This window comes from Anas platyrhynchos, chromosome 2 (genome assembly GCF_047663525.1).
Source record: "Anas platyrhynchos isolate ZD024472 breed Pekin duck chromosome 2, IASCAAS_PekinDuck_T2T, whole genome shotgun sequence".
Classification (NCBI taxonomy): domain Eukaryota; kingdom Metazoa; phylum Chordata; class Aves; order Anseriformes; family Anatidae; genus Anas; species Anas platyrhynchos.
In genome coordinates, this window is record NC_092588.1 from 7,178,205 (window position 1) to 7,194,087 (window position 15,883).

A 15,883-nucleotide genomic window follows, 5' to 3' on the forward strand; every position below is an offset into this window, starting at 1 on the left:
GCTTCCTTCCCTACCTCAGCCACAGCATGGCTTCGTGTCCGTGTTTTCCTGCTCCCAGAGGACTCTACACCAAAATCCAGGCTCTTCTGGATCTTGACATCTCAGCTTTTGACAGTAGCACTCACTGAAAGGAAGCCAAGAGGACAACTTACCTTGTTCTTCTTCCACCTCCTTGTTTCTATGGATCTAGGTTTCCTTTTAAAAAACTAAATAATGTTTTTCAAGTTGAACAAAATACCCATTTAAGTAAATGACATTTTTTGAACACATGGGGAAAAAAAGGAAAAAAAGAAAAAAAAAAAGCTTGAATTAGGTTAACAAAAAAAAAAATAATACACTACCCTAATTAGATCATGGAATCATAGAATCATTTACATTGTAAAAGACCTCTAAGACCATCTGGTCCAACCTTTAACCTCACACTGTCAAGTCCACCATTAAACCATGTCATTAAGCTCTACATCTACACTTTTTTTTTTGAAGACCTTCAGGGATTGTGATTCAACTACTTCCCTGAGCAGCTTGCTCCAGTATTTCACACCCTTTCAGTGAGGAAATTTTTCCTAATACCCAACCTAAACCTCCCCTGGCACAACCTGAAACCATTCCCTCTTGTCTTGTCAATTATTGCCTGGGAGACAAGCCTGATCTTCACCTCACTATAGCCTTCTTTAAGGTAATTGTAAACAATGTAATGACACTGTCAAGGTTTTTCACCACAGTACCTAAGCACTGGAACCAGATAGTAACAATATCTGGTTCTACAAATGTGGTTTCTTCCAGGACTTCCCAAATTTTTATTAAATTGTTCTTTCCTTCTCTTTTCTTCTCTCTCTCTCTCTCTTTTTTTTTTTTTTTTTTTTTTTTAATCTCCACAGCTGATGAGGGATTTTTTATGAGGATTTTTCAGGAGTCAATGAGAATTATTCACAAAATATATTTTAATAACTGTGACTATGTTCATAAACTGCACTTTCACATGCATGTGTGCACGTTCAAGTTATTATTGCTTTTCAAAAGAATTGCTAAATAGGTCTGGAAAAAATCCCAAATTTGAGGCGGTTTGGAAACAACTTTATCCAGACAGAGCTATTTGATGCTGTCTCTGATTGGACTGTTGGAACATTTTTATTTTTTTTTGTATATGGAGAAATAACAAATATATATAAAAACAAACAACAACAACAAAAGTACCACCGTTCAGCCAATTATTCACATGGATTATGTGGAAGTCTGGTTTTCATGCATAATTGGCAATAGTTTGTGTATTCAAAAACCACATACTAAGATGCCAGAAATATTAGTAAATAGAATTTAGACTTAAGAGGCTGAAATTCCAAATTAGGCTTTCCAATATTGTGACACACTCTTCAACAGCCTGGCTTCGCTTGCTTACTAGTAATGCCAAATAGGAGATGGTGCACCAGTAGTGTGATTACCAAGCATACCATTTCCATTATTCACTCATGTAAAAAAATACATTTCTTTATAGGACATTGGTCAAAACATCATAACTATCAGCTTGATTTTTTTTTTCTTTAAAGAATACGTATTGCAAAATGTTGGGAGATCTAAGCAAAACTCTAGATTTAAAAGACCAACAAATTTTCAGGGGATCTCAGGTGTTGTAAGAATAATAGGAGCTGGATACTGCTGACATAGCAAGTTGCAAAGATGCCATAAACAGATGAACAACATAAAGAAATAAAAGGAAATCAGACTATAATGTGTGTATTTAAATGGAGATAAATAAACTGATAAAAAGGACAGTGCAGCTCTCAGCACAGATAAACTGGGAGAGATACCCAAAGCAGCCAGGTACGGCAGGGAGGGGAAAACCAATAACAAGGACAAGGAAACAGAGCCCTTCAGGCTAGAAGTTTAACTGTGAAAAATCACACTGTGTTCCCATTTCATCAGTACTGGAGTTACTTGGTCTATATGTGGTTTGTGAAAGTAAGAGTAGCACCCAGCCAGGTTTGTGAAGGAGCAGTACTATAGGAGAGGAGTGAAAAAGTGAATGGTATAGTAATGGGAGCATCGACACCCCCAAGGAAATGATGCATCAGCATTAATCATAATGAGAAATACCTTTTTTCTATCCCAACAGTACATAATAATAATAATAAATGTGTAGAAACATCATTTACATCATTTTTAGCTTTTTCATTCTCATTTTTCAGAACTGGGAAAGAAAAAAAAAAAGTGTTTTCATTGTGAAATGCTCCCAACTCTGCCTAAATGGGTGAAGAGTAAGATTTTGCAGGGATTGCAGGTGGTCAGGGCAGGGGAAAGTTGTCTTCCCCTATAAATGCCATAAGAGGCTACATGTATCTCTCCTCTGCCAGTATTATTGTTTGCAAAGAAGTGCTACCTCACAGTCCTACTGGGAAGAGAGAAACAGTGCAAAGAAGATATATGCTGTTTTCTTCGTTATGGGGCAGCACAAGATGCTTTTTGCCCCATCTGCTAAAGGACTTCTGTGCAGGACCTATGCAGACAAAACTGCAGCTGATCACCTGCAAGTTATCAGGATGCCCCATATTTTAAGACCAATTATCCCCCTGCATTGTCAATCTAAGGATAAAATGACAGCACACAAATATTAAACTGCAAAAATGCAAATAGCAGAATTCAGTTATTTGGTGGCTGAGCTGGCCACTAAGCCCAGGAACATGTCACAAGCTCAGGAACATGTCACATGTCCCCACTTCGTCCCTGGGCCCCCAGTTCTCCTTTTGCGAGGGCAGAGCATCCAGGAGGAAGGTTGCACAGAGAGGTTGCCTTGCTTCTGTGGGAGGATGAGCTCCCACCCTTTTAGAGAAATGACAGAGACAATTGCATATCATTGAACCACGCAGCGCCTGCCACAGCAGGAAGGCAGCAAGGCCAAACTGATGGGATAGCAGCAGCGCCCAGAAGTGCTGGAGATGCTTGGTCCCTTGGGCCACCTCTGCTTGCAGGTGGCCACCTCTGGGCCCAGGACATCCACTGCCAATTCTCCAGCTCCCAGCCAATTCTCCAGCTGAAACATCCAGCTGAAGTCCCGCTGTTGCCTGAGAATAACACGGCTTCATGGCTCCACTAGGGACTCAGCAGTCTTTGCTGCTGTGTCACATACAGCAAATCAAATTGGTCCCCAGGTAAAATTGTTTCAAAGATACCTGAGGTGTGGCTTGTTGGTTAGACTGCAATTTTTTAAATATTTTTTTTTCTGGGGGGAGGAGGAGGAGATGATGCTTTTTAAAGGCTTGGAAAGCATCTTCTGTGAGGCAGGTGCTGCTGTGAATAAATAACAGGCTCCATCGGAGCAAGCAACTTGCAGGTTCCTCCTGCCCGCATGGTGCCTGAGTTAATGATGCTGAGCTGGAGGGCTGCGTACCCTATTACCCATCCCTGAAGCCAGCTGCTCCCCACACCTGCAAAATCTGTACAGAAATCCGTTCCCTTACAGATTGCGGTACTGGCTGGGACAGGACATCTCCTGCTTCTGCTGCCCTAAAGGAAACTCTACCTGACGGGAGCTGAGTCTCTGAATCAAGCAGGATTTTCAACACTGTGCAATGGCTTTTTTTTTTTTTTTTTTTTCTCCCCTAAAGTTAAACTTTTCACAGTTTGAAAACAACTCTGAGTGAAGATGGCAGCAGCTGAAGGAATTTGGCTAGAAATTGCACTGCCTCTTAATCCATCACTGCTGTGCAGCAGCTCTGCCTGTGCAGACTCCCGGCTTGTTTGAAGGTGGTTGGGATGGCTTCAGGCTTTTGGCTTTTTTATGCAAGCAGATTTTCATGCTTTGATATCATCTTTGACATAACTTTTGATCCAGCAGAGGTGATGCTGGCACTTTTTTTTTTTTTTTCACTGGGAATATTTTATTTGTGTGCAGTGCTGCTAGAGCATTACATCTGCCTGAGTTACTTTCTGAGAAGGGCATTTTGGAGTAGCCAAAATTTTTTTTTATTCTTTTTTTTTAAAAAAAAAGAAAGAAAAGGAAAAAAAAAGGGGGGGGGATGATGTTTCAAGCTGTCAGACTGGCAAGCTTTGGGAAAAAAATGAAGAAACCTGGTGGAAACTCTTCAGCTGGCTCTCCCTGCAGGGTAGAGGTGCAGGGAACGAGGATAACAAGCCAAGGAATACTGTGTGCCTCAGGGAACCCCCTGCTGAAGGACGTTCAGCTAACTGAGAAAGTCAAACACCCCTATTCATGCCGAAAAAGAGGCTGCACTACCTTCTTCAAGCATTTGAGCTACAAAGGGAATTGTTCATAAAGGCAGAAGGAATTAAAGGGCGTACTAGTTAATGGGCCAGATTGATGTGCACACTGATGAAATATACTGCAAATTGACTAAATGTCTGATTTGGCTGAAATAATCTTCTTTTCTTTATATCTTATTTTATTTCTGGACAATGTTATCTTCTGTGATTTTTGTCATTTGTAAGCCCTATCCTTTGTCGTGACCCCAACAAGAACTGGCATGTGTTTAAAAAAAAAAAAAAAAAAAAGACAAAATCACTATATGCCCTAATTTATACCATTTTAAGGCCCATTCAAGCAAATTAACTTTGTGCTAATGTAGTTCTCATCCCGCCTAAAATAGATCTCAGCCTGATTGCAGCCTTCCTGCATACAGTACAAGGACTCACTAGGGCAAATTATACCTGCTACTTACCAACATAGCTGACCTCTGTGCTAACCAAAGGAGAGAGATGGGATTGCACATCATCATTTTCTCTTCCTTTTCCTTGAATTGATGAGGTAGCTTTTTTTTTTTTTTTTTTTTTTTCCCCTCTCTTCTGCGTGATGCTATGAAAGCACAGTTGCTAGGAGCTGGTAGGCATTGCAAGGAGTTGAGCTGCTCTGGATTTATATTCATGCAACTCTTTCGGTTGATGCAGTTACCCAAGTGCAAACCTCTGCAGTGGGACTTCCACCAGAGTAAGACTTGTGCAGATTTACCTTATGAATGAAAGCTATCATTTTGGTGCAGAGCCATTGGAAGAGCTTGTTTACGTGAAGTTGCTCGGAAAAGTTGATCTGAATTTTTAAGTGGATTAGTTAAACTGCATTAATTAAAGCCCTTTGTGGGAACTGTCAGAATTAAAGTGGCTTTGATTTGATTTGGTTTACTTCTCTTCCAAGGCTAAGTCATATTAGGGCCACTTTAATTGTGAAATGGGAGGTTTAATGCAATTTGGCTAATTCACATTAGACTCCTGCCTATAGTTAATTTAAATCAACTTTCCTGATTGTCCCTTTATAGACAAACCCAAGAAAAAAGCCAGGACCACAGTAATAGAAACATCTAAGAGCAGCTTTGAAAAAAATCCAAATATTTATTAGCACATTCAGGATGTTACTATCTTTATCACTAATAAGCTTTGGGAATTGCAGGGAGTGATGTCAAGGTCCAAAGAGACACAATGAGAAACAGATCCTCAGTGCTGAGCTACAGCTGCCCATCAGAAACAGTCCTGCACTTTACTCCAGCCTAAAATAAGGATAACAAGTTAGGAAAATTCTTTTCAGCCCTGAGACAAGAAGAGGGGTCAGACCATGGGCTGCAGAGGGGGAAGAAGAGAATCTAAGAAAGAAGGAGGTGCTATTTAAAGCTCTTCTGATAAATTCTGCATCCTTTCTTCTTCCTGAGCCGGAAGGGAGAAACAAAATTGGTAAAATGGTGTTGGTCATCTGTCCTGAAAGCATCACGCAGACCTGGTTGAGGCAGTGGTATAAGGCAATAGCTATACAGCAACCTGGAGACCAGGCATTTGGGATGTGGTGGCACCCAGGTGGCTTTGCAGGACCAACACTGAGCCAAGAGCCAACCTGCCATGCCATGGGTTACCTACAAATTCAAGAATTTAAGGCAAATCTTTGAAAACTATGTCTTTGAAAACTATCTCTACAGGTGTGAGTAGCTTCCGTAAGACCCTTCAATGCCTATGAAAATCTAAACCCTTTTTGCATCATCTTTTTAAAGCTTGTAGGTTGACCTAAAGCAACAGCGCTGCTGATGGTGCATATTCCCATGAGGATGTTTGCCAAAACGGCGTTACTCCCTGCAGCAGATGAACGACTGTGCCTCGGTGTGGATTACAACCAAAAACCACCACGTTAAATGAGAGGGAGTGTGAGACAGGCTTCTTGTGCTGCCGAGATCTGTTTTAGCATTGAATCATACACCAAACAGCGGGGTAAGCGAGAGGAGAGGTGGTAATTAGGGGGCTGTGTCTCTTTGGAGATGGCTGTGTGCATGGCTGAGCACGAATGGCCTGGTGATGAGTGGCTGGGACTCCAAGGGGCTGAGCGGGCAGAGCTGAGGTAGCAATGATTAGCTGCCATGCAGGGTAGGTTATTGTCTCCTGTGATGCTAAAGATATACTGTATTTAATAGTTCCTCAGCTAAATGCATTCGGATGGTTGATATTGCCCAGCCGGAAACATTCATTCACATAATTAGTTTACCTTCCGAGTTTAAACCAAATGGAAAATCCTCCTGTAAGGCACTCTTAAGCCAGCTCTCGTGCCGGTGTTGATCAGCAGAGCAATATTGACTTTGCAAATCTGTCTGGTGTTCCCCAGGAGGACGGTGAGGCCCTATAATCCCCTTCCTTATCACAGCGCCTTATCACAGCCCTCATAGGGATGCTCTGGAATCCTTTCTGGATAACCTGACCCCAAGGTTTGTAAAGGCTGCTGATGAAGTCAATGGAAAAAGAGCCCCCGTGTGACAGGATGTTATCCGTCAGCAGTCCTAATTCCAGGTGTGTGGCGGGGGGGGAAGGAGATGATTCATCCCTTGTCAGAAATACTCCATGTCATGGATTTGCAGTTATCCTTTTTTTTTTTTTTTTTTTTTTTTTTTCTAGAGGGTTCCTCAGCAACTTGCCCATTATAAATGAGCTTCAGGTGACTTCCTCTATGTTTTCTGGGAGATGTGAATATTTGACTTAACAAATTAATCTTTTCACTTCTTTTCTAGCAAGTCAGATACCTTTATATATGGGCTGCATGAGACAGGGAATAACAACAAGGAGCAGGAAAGAGAGTGTCTGATTTTCAAGTACCCGTTCATTCCAAGGTTTAAGCTAGACCTTTAACCATAATGGGGCAATACTATCTGAACCAGCAATTGTACTGCTCCCTCTCTCTATCTCACTGGCCCTATTTTGTAGGCAAAAACATTCAAAGCCTAGATCTGAATCAAAAGTCAGCAATGGCCCAAGTATGTTCAGTATAAGGGGCAGTTCCTCACGGTCTTGCTGCTGTGTAGCTGTGTTTTCTATTCATGTAAGAGAAAAGTAATATATAGAGAAGATTCACTAAAAAGAAGTGTACTGTATGCACCAAATGTCCCAGATCAAATGGCTAATCCGAAGTCTCCATGCTAGGGTGTTCTCAAAAGTGTCTCATCCCCACTGGCTATTTGTGATTGCGTGGTGACTATTTTAATCAAAGAGAAGGAAAGAAGGAAATCTCCTTTTTTTTTTTTCCCCCCTAGCATTTCTTGTACAGAAAGTTGTCCTTCACTTTTTTTTTTTCCAGCATTTCTAGTACAGAATAGCACTGTTCTGTTGTCCTTCATGTAGCACTGGGGGAGAGACAATAATAGGGCTTCTGTGATGCTCTTTTGCCATTCCATTTTTTTTCGTGCTCTTTGTGTTGTGAGAAAGGCAGGGCAGGGATTCTGGCCTTATGTGAGGAAAAGTAGTTTTGTTATCAGGTTGCAAAAGCTGTGATCCGTAAGGGGAACTGGAACTTGGGTTTCCAAAAATAGGAACAGAGATCTGCCAGGAGATACAGATGGGTGAGTCCTTGCACTTGAGGGACTGGTCTGTCTAGAAGACCCTGCCAGTAGGGGCTCTTCTCCTAAGCAAATGAAGCTTATGCAATCTTTGTACAAATGGAAAAGCCCCAAAAGATTTCCCTAAAAAACAGCCAGCACAAACCAGAAACAAACAACCAATGAGTTCACGAATCAGAAACTTTGAGATATTTCACACAGAGAAGGTAGGTGGTGCTGAGCTCCCTCTGTCCATGGCTAAGGGGAGCTTCCAGCTGCCTGGAGCACCACATTGGGGTACAGCCTAGGTCTATGTGTGTTTCCTTCTCCTTAGGTCCATGTCCTTGTAGAAAGTCGTGACGCACTCCAGCTGGGTGCTTAATAACTAAATTAACTAAAATAATTAAGTAGCAGAAATCAGCTGGCAATGCTGGGGAGGGAAATTAGGTAGCTGCAGAATACATTTAAGGAACTGCAGCTCAGCAAAGGTTAAAAGACAACTAAAAGCAGCAGGTCTTACTCACTGCCCAATTTTAAACATTTGTGTGGTACTTGCTGCTGAGATTTGTGGGCTTGAAGACTAAATTCTGGAAGAAAAATGCTTGTCAACTTGACTGAAGGTAATATTTCACACCTTTGGAGTTAAAGACATGTCCAGTGCCTGTATCCGTGAGTGGCTGACAGTGCTGAGCTTGCTTCAGTTTGAAGTGCAAAACTCGCATCTTTCTTTCCTTGATATGAACCGAAGATTTTGCCAAGGACTGTCCTGTGCTACCCACTTCAGTTGGACACTAGAAAGAAATACAGGAATCCATCTGTTCTGTTCACTGCAGGCTACTACATACGTCCTTTTTAACTGACAAAACAAGAGGCAACTGGCAGAGAATGAAGCACAGCAGCTTCCAGGTGAACATCAGGCAGCACTTTTTTACTGTGTGGGTGACCAAGCACTGGCACAGGTTTCCCAGAGAGCTTGTGGAGTCTCCCTTCTTGGAGATCATCAAAATCCACCTGGACGTGAGCCTGGGCACCCTGCTGAAGGTGCCCCTGCTTGAGGAGGGGGTTGGACCAGATGGACCCAGAGGTCCCTTCCAACCTCCACCAGTCTGGGATTCAGGCACATGGAGGCTTAATGCAGATCAGCTGACACAGCTGGTTAAGCCCCATTACCCTTGAATTTGGCCCAAAGGCAGCCATTACAGTAATTGACTGATGCAGTCAGTTTCACAATGCGATGATGAGAGACTTGACAGCTAGTGGGCTCACGGTGAGCACAGTCAGGGACAGAATCCTCTGTGTGCAAACTCCCTTCCTCTGGAGACCACCAAAATGGCAGACTGTATAATTTACAGTTATCCAATTATCAGATTATAATTTTCCAGGCAGTGGATTTGCTAGCTGGGAGAAATCGGGACCTTAAGAAGTTAAGGTCCCCAAAGGCTCGCTAGTACTACGTATTTTGTACCTGAGCCAAAGAAGTCGTCTAAGGCTGCTCATCTGCTGGCATCTGCAGCCATGTTGCCCTCGAGGAAAGCAGGTGTTTTCTAGACATCAGAAAGGCTGCTGGGATGAGGACCAAATTGAGCAGCTCCGAATAGTTCATTATCCAGTTCTGTGCCTGTGTGTGAAAGAAGGTGCTGAAAGGCTGTAATCCGCTAGCATTTCGCACCTGCTTTGTTTCCAGCCTTTGCAGGGATAAGTGGTTACATGGGGTGCAAAGCAGTGACCACTCGAGCCTGCAGTGCTTCTCGATGAGACAAGCAGCACGGGCATCTGAGACGCTTTCTCATGAGAGCTGCGTTTTAGGACACCAGGAGTTCATGCACATCAGATCAGCTCCAGATAAACACGTGGACTTTCAGATGCTCTTCTGGATCCAGCACAAATTTTGAACTATTTAGAGCTTTTGTTCGCTCATCATTTTTTGTTTCCTCTTTTTACCCAGGAATCTTAATCCCTTTGTGAAGATGTTTTTAAGCTATCTCAGCAACTAAGGATGTATAAAGTAAGGAGTAAGTGCACCTTGGCCAGGTTTACAAGCTGCAGAAGATGCTGCAGTTTAGGGATGACAGAGCAAGTCAATAGTAAATAAATCCTGGCTGCATTTTTTTTTTACCTGTTTCCTCTATAATGAATCCTTCGCAAATCTGGCACAGCTGGGACTTGAGTAGGGGGCTCCTTGGCTCCCTCCTTAGCTGCTCCATCATGAAATGCAGTGATAGTCAGAAAAGTAACTGCATAAAAATGGCACCTAGGCACTGTAAATATGTGTTCTCTGTGGGTCTCCTGAGGCACATGTGCTGGGTTTAATGACCGCTTTTTTTTCCCCTTTCCTGTAGCTAGGGATGTGCTAGCCATGTCATACTCAGCAATCCTGCCTCTCCCACTGCATTGCCAGTTAATGTCTGCTTCCAGAAGCTTTGCAGTTGGCAATGTTTTAATAAGCAGAAAGAACACAGCTTGATTCTCAGGTAACAGGCTGAGCTAGCTGTGCTGGCAGTCAGAGAAAAAAACATGGTATTGACTTGAAGACTGAGTGAATTTGGAATAGAAATTGCGGAGGAGGAATAAATGTGGCATACCAGGATGTCACTTTTACACTTTCCAGATGATAACTGCACTTTAAAGTGGAGAATCTCTGACAGTGACGTCCTCTTTTAAGCATCCAACATCTATGCCCGTACTTGGTCCTCCCATAAACCCCTTGCTTTTGCGGCTCTGCCTGACTCACATAGTGTACTCCTCACAAAATGCAGACAGAGGCTCTGTTTATCAGAGTTACCCAAGTTTGTTTCCAAGTTAGAATTACCATTTTATGAGGAGGTGGCGGGGTTAAGAGAGGAGAAGTTTGCGTTTGTTGGGCAAGGACATTGAAAAGCACTCACCGGGAATAAAAGTTGTAAGCTAAGTAGCACACATCTGACTGGTGCATAAAAAAGTGCCTGGAAACTCATTTCTTGTCCCTGACTGTGATATCTTGAGACTGTTGGGGTTGTTCAGCCTGGAGAGAAGAAGGCTCCAAGGAGACCTTACAGCAGCCTGCCTGGGCCTAAAGGGCCTACAGGAGAGATGGGGAGAGACTCTTTGTCAGGGGGTGCAGAGATAGGATAGCGGGGGAATTGCTTTAAACTAATGGATAGTAGATTTAGATTAGGTGTAAAGAAGAAATTATTCACTCTGAGAGTGGTGAGGCCCTGGCACAGGCTGCCCAGAGAAGCTGAGGATGCTCCATCCCTGGAGGTGTTCAAGGCCAGGCTGGATGGGGCTTTGGGCAACCTGGTCTGGTGGGAGGTGTCCCTGTCCGTGGAAGGAACTAGATGGTCTTTAAGGTCTCTTCCAACCCAAATCATTCTGTATTTCTATAGTATTACAAGGCGCCTGTGAAATCAGCATCCAAAAGTTTTAGCACCCTCTGCTGCAGCAGTCCAGGGTACCTATTTCTAGGAAATCAGTAGATCGGATGGAATCTGTCAATTGTCTGAGATATTTGGGGTGTCCCCAGTGGTGACAGAGGTGGCAGAGGGAAGGGCACATCTGTGTGTGTGACAGCAGCGTGCCCACAGAGCCCTGGTAAAGCAAGGAAGGAGAGCTGTAGCTGGCTAACAGTAGCGAGTGTTCTCTGGGGTGGCAGGATCTGTCCTTACTGGCAGACCCTGCGGCACAGAAATATCTAATTTATTTTCAGGAGAGGGTGAAAAGGGATTAAAAGCAGGAAATCAGGCTTTTTGCTTTTTCTGGAAGAGAGAGGCTGTTTGAGAATAAGCTGCTTTCACATCGGCAACACTTCCAAGAGCCATGTCCCTCGGTGGGACACAACAAGTACAGTTGACCCCCTAGAAATCTTGTTAGTGTGAAAGCCAGTGCCTGTGTGCAAAGGATGCTAAAGCCTGTTCCAGAAGGTGAGGAGGCTCCTCAAAACGCCCAGCGTTGCTCCCAGAAGCAACCCTTCTCTTCTAGGGCTCCAAGGACAGACATATCAAGACCTGTGTCTCCGAAAGACATAAAATCTCTGTTTTACCTGGCTGCATTTGACACCACAGATCAAAATTAACCCTACATGAAAATCACTAGCAATATGTGATTCGGGAAAAAGTCAAAAGCACAGTGAAAGCAGTCATTTGTTTGCCGCTCAAATACACGTTTGCAGCCTGATTATAAAAGTCATGGAGAACCACAATGTGAAAATAACTGTAAGGAAAGCTCTGAATGTCAAACTCCATATCCAAACCCTGCATAATATAAACAGTGAATAAATGTTAATATAAAAAAGGAAAATTAGTTATTTTTAAAAGTTACTTTTAATGGTTACTGTGTTAATAATACAGTTGGAGAATTATTTCCAGCCATGTCCCTAGATCCAGTGGAATAATTACATGCTCCAGGACAGCAGTAAAAGACGAGGAACCCCATATATCTTGGTGACCAGATCTATAAATATGCTACTAAAAATTAGCAACCATTGTCATAGCTGGCTCAAGAGAGACTTGTTAACTAATTATAGATCAAGATGTGCATTAAAATTAATGCAATTTTCAAGATATTATAGGAACTGTCATGTTCCTCAGATTGATAGGTGGACAGTCTTGGAACCTGAAGTGTCTGTGTAACCTCTGCAGCTCGGTCTGTGTAAGAACAAGTTTTCAAACACCATTTTCCTGTCATGCCTCAGGTCAGACCAAGTAGAAGTATGACCTAGGACTGGTCACTCTTTGGCCAGGGAGTCTGTGACCTCTAAGATGCTGCTAGCTGGGGCAAACACTATATATAATATATTATAATGCCTAACCTGTTGAATTTCTTGATTGGAAGACCCTGTAGCAGATGTGCTAAACATAGTACATAATGCTAAAACTACTCAGATTGTAAGATTTTGGCCATTGCCGGCCATTATAAATCATGCACAATAATACTAGAGACATTATGCTATTCAAACTGTATTTCAAGACAGTGAAGTTTGTTTCCTTATTTAGTGCAGCCACGGTCATAAAATCACAGAATCACAGGATATCCAAAGTTGGAAAGGAATCACAAGTATCACTGAGTCCAACTCCTGGCTCCACACAGGACCACCCAAAAATTGGACCATGTTTTCTGAGATCGTTGTCCAAATGCTTCCTGCTCTCCTCTCCCCTGGTGAGGGAGCTGCAGGCCACCACAAGTCAATTAGACTCAGTGTATTGCATGGACGAAATAAGAAGGCTTCATAACTATTTTCAAATTTGAGAAATAGGAGAAAGACAGGGTATATTGGCAAGTAAGTCATATTTATAAATCATACACAGAATTTCCAGGATTTTATCCAGGAACAAAATCTGGGGCTGAGTGGCTGACAAAGGTTACAACCCAGTGAGCACAGACAGGGAATCTTTATCACCTACCTTGCTCTGTAGCTTGATCACTGGGAAAAATATATATATATATAAATAAATAAAAGGAAGAAGAAGAAAAAAAAAAAAGCAATACACAGTGCAACCTTGAACATCAAAAGGACCAAGCAGACTGCCAGAGAGGAGTGGGTTACTTCCACTTGCTTGATCTTTTTGCTTCGGCTAAAATATTATTAATATTTTAGTATATTGACTGCTGCATACTTTTCTGGAGCAACACCTTTAAAAGCCAAGCCCATGCAAGGCAGAGATGAACATAGATGATTACTGATTGACATCAGCTGCAGGAGAAAGCATTGTAAAAGTATGGACAAAAATATGGCCTGAAGCTAAACTTTCTATTTATTTTTATTTTTTAAAAAACATTTGGATTGAATTTTCCATTTACCTATGAAGAAAAGAGCATCTGGTTGCAAAGAAGCTGGAGCTGGACTGCAGCATTCAATTACAAGTAATCTGCATCACTAGATACTTGTAATGAGCCTGAAAACTATTTTGATCCAACAGAAATTGGTTTACTGTATGCATTTAGAGGTACACAAAGAGAACAAAAATTACAACTGAGCTAAAATCCAGGCCATTATTGTGCTATTGTGACATTAATTATTGACCAGATTCTTATGATACTGTACAATTTGTCTGCCACTAGCAGCAGTCATTCTTCTGAATAACATGTTGGAAGCTGGTGTAGGAGAAATGAGCACTTAAAATGTAGAGTAATAGCACAGCCCAGTGGCTTATCAAAGAATAAACCACCATTTAAGAAATGTAGTGATCCACACAATTTATTGCTGTAGTTTATTGAGAAGTCTGGAAAATGAGAGGATGGGAAATTATTCTAGGGTCAGATAGGAGTAAGTGATCTTTATTCAAATCCCTTTTCTTTATCTAAAATCACTCTGTAAACTGCTTCCAATTATGCTGGCTACAAAACCCAGCTGTCACTCTCATGTTATTTTATATAGAATTATGTAAATTAGTATTAAAAATTATACTTAGAATATTTTTTTTTAGATTTTTTTTTGTTCTACATTCTATTATTATTATAATCCTATTGTTATCAAAAATTATTCTGCATCTCATTATTCCTTTACATACATGCTTGGATCTGCTTCTATTCTCTTGTATATTTTGCATATATCCCAGCAGTCATCTGAAAGCTACCTGCACTGACTTACCTCTTCCTATTTATTCCAGAAAATACGTGTTGTCTGAGAATAACACACACAAATGCATTCTCAATAGATTAGTCCTGGACATCTTATTTTGTGTTATGGCAACATATTAGAGGAAATGAGCTGCTCGTTGTTGCTGCATAGGCATCAGTCTGCATGCTGGGAGTTTCAGAACCACACACAGACTGATGAAGATATCATGGTGCAGATATCTTGTAGCACCAATTGCAGCTCTGACCCTCAGCTGTGCAAACTCAGGGTCTTCTTGACACCCTTCTGGCCCACACATGCAGGTTGCTTCCTATAAGCATGAGGAACAGGACAGGAGGATGTTGTGTGCCCAAGTCTCATCCCATCAAAGATGTGACACATTTTGGGGTGTCCTGGGACACAGGCCAAGAAAGGGCTCTTCAGTTCCTCTCAAAACGTGCCTTAATGGGCCAGAGCATGGGAAACAGGTCCACAGAGGGCTTCTGAACACCTGAAAATGGAGTGTATGCACATTAGCACATGGGGACGGCAAATACTTGGCTAACATCACCAGGAAATGTGATGAAAAGTGTTGTGCTTTAGGCCTAGCTCCCCTAAGAGAATATATATTTTTTAATTTAGGACTCACTGCTCATTTTCCAGAGGAGAAATGCCAGCCCTGTCCCTTCACAGGCCACACAGCTTCGTTGTTCAGATTTCAGCAAAACCTGCACAGAACAGAATCCAGAGCTGGAGTACAGATATGCCTGCTGGGAGGAAGGGGCTGGGAGGGCAGCAGAACAATCCAGAAGGAGATGAGGCACTGGATTAAATTACTGTAGGAACTAATGAAAAGATGACCCAACTGAACAGAAAGAAAAAAAAAGAAAAAAAAAAAAAAAAAGGCTTTAGGAGGACAGCAAGGTCCTGGTCCCATTATCCATTTCAAAGGGGACTGTGTAGTTTTAACTGGAGTTATCTGTAAAGTACCAGAGCGGGGATTCCTACATTTTCAGTGAGAACTTTTGAAAAGGAACACAAAGATGTGACCAAACAGTATAAGAAAAAAAAAATAGGAATTAAAATAAATAAATAAAAAACACAGTGAAAATAAATATTTGAGGTATGCCACATGAACCAGAAGTCAGGTCAAACAGCTTATGCTGACAGTGTAGCAAACACAGATCCCCAGAGGCTAGATAGGCATGGATTTTCCTATATTCACTAGAGAAAGCAATGTATCTGTCCTAGATAATTCCCTAAATTGATTCTTCCAGAAGATGCTAGTGAAGGTAAGAAATGACTTTGCACATTCAGTTAATTTGCTAGACAGTGTATAGATGGCATGGCTTAGTCCTTTACAGCATTAAGTCTCTGAATTTGAATTTTAGCACTGCATGGGGCTTAGACACCTCACCTCAAGTCTCCATCACTTCTGGTCCCACAGATAGAAAAGAAATGAATTAAAATAATAGTTAGTAATAAAGCTAAAATTCAGACTGAGCTGAATTCTTAGTTCTTTTACATTTCTGTACAGAACCAGAGAAAAATAAATGTGATCTGCTGC

The 15,883-nt window shown here is 41.9% G+C and overlaps 1 long non-coding RNA gene across 1 annotated transcript; it reads left to right on the top strand.

The window, feature by feature from the left end:
• Nucleotides 1-8,229: 8,229 nt before the first annotated feature.
• LOC140001687 (uncharacterized) lies at nt 8,230-10,693 on the top strand. Its single transcript, XR_011807166.1, has 3 exons — nt 8,230-8,404; nt 8,618-8,690; nt 9,469-10,693. It is a non-coding gene; the product is annotated as an uncharacterized lncRNA (long non-coding RNA).
• Nucleotides 10,694-15,883: the final 5,190 nt, after the last annotated feature.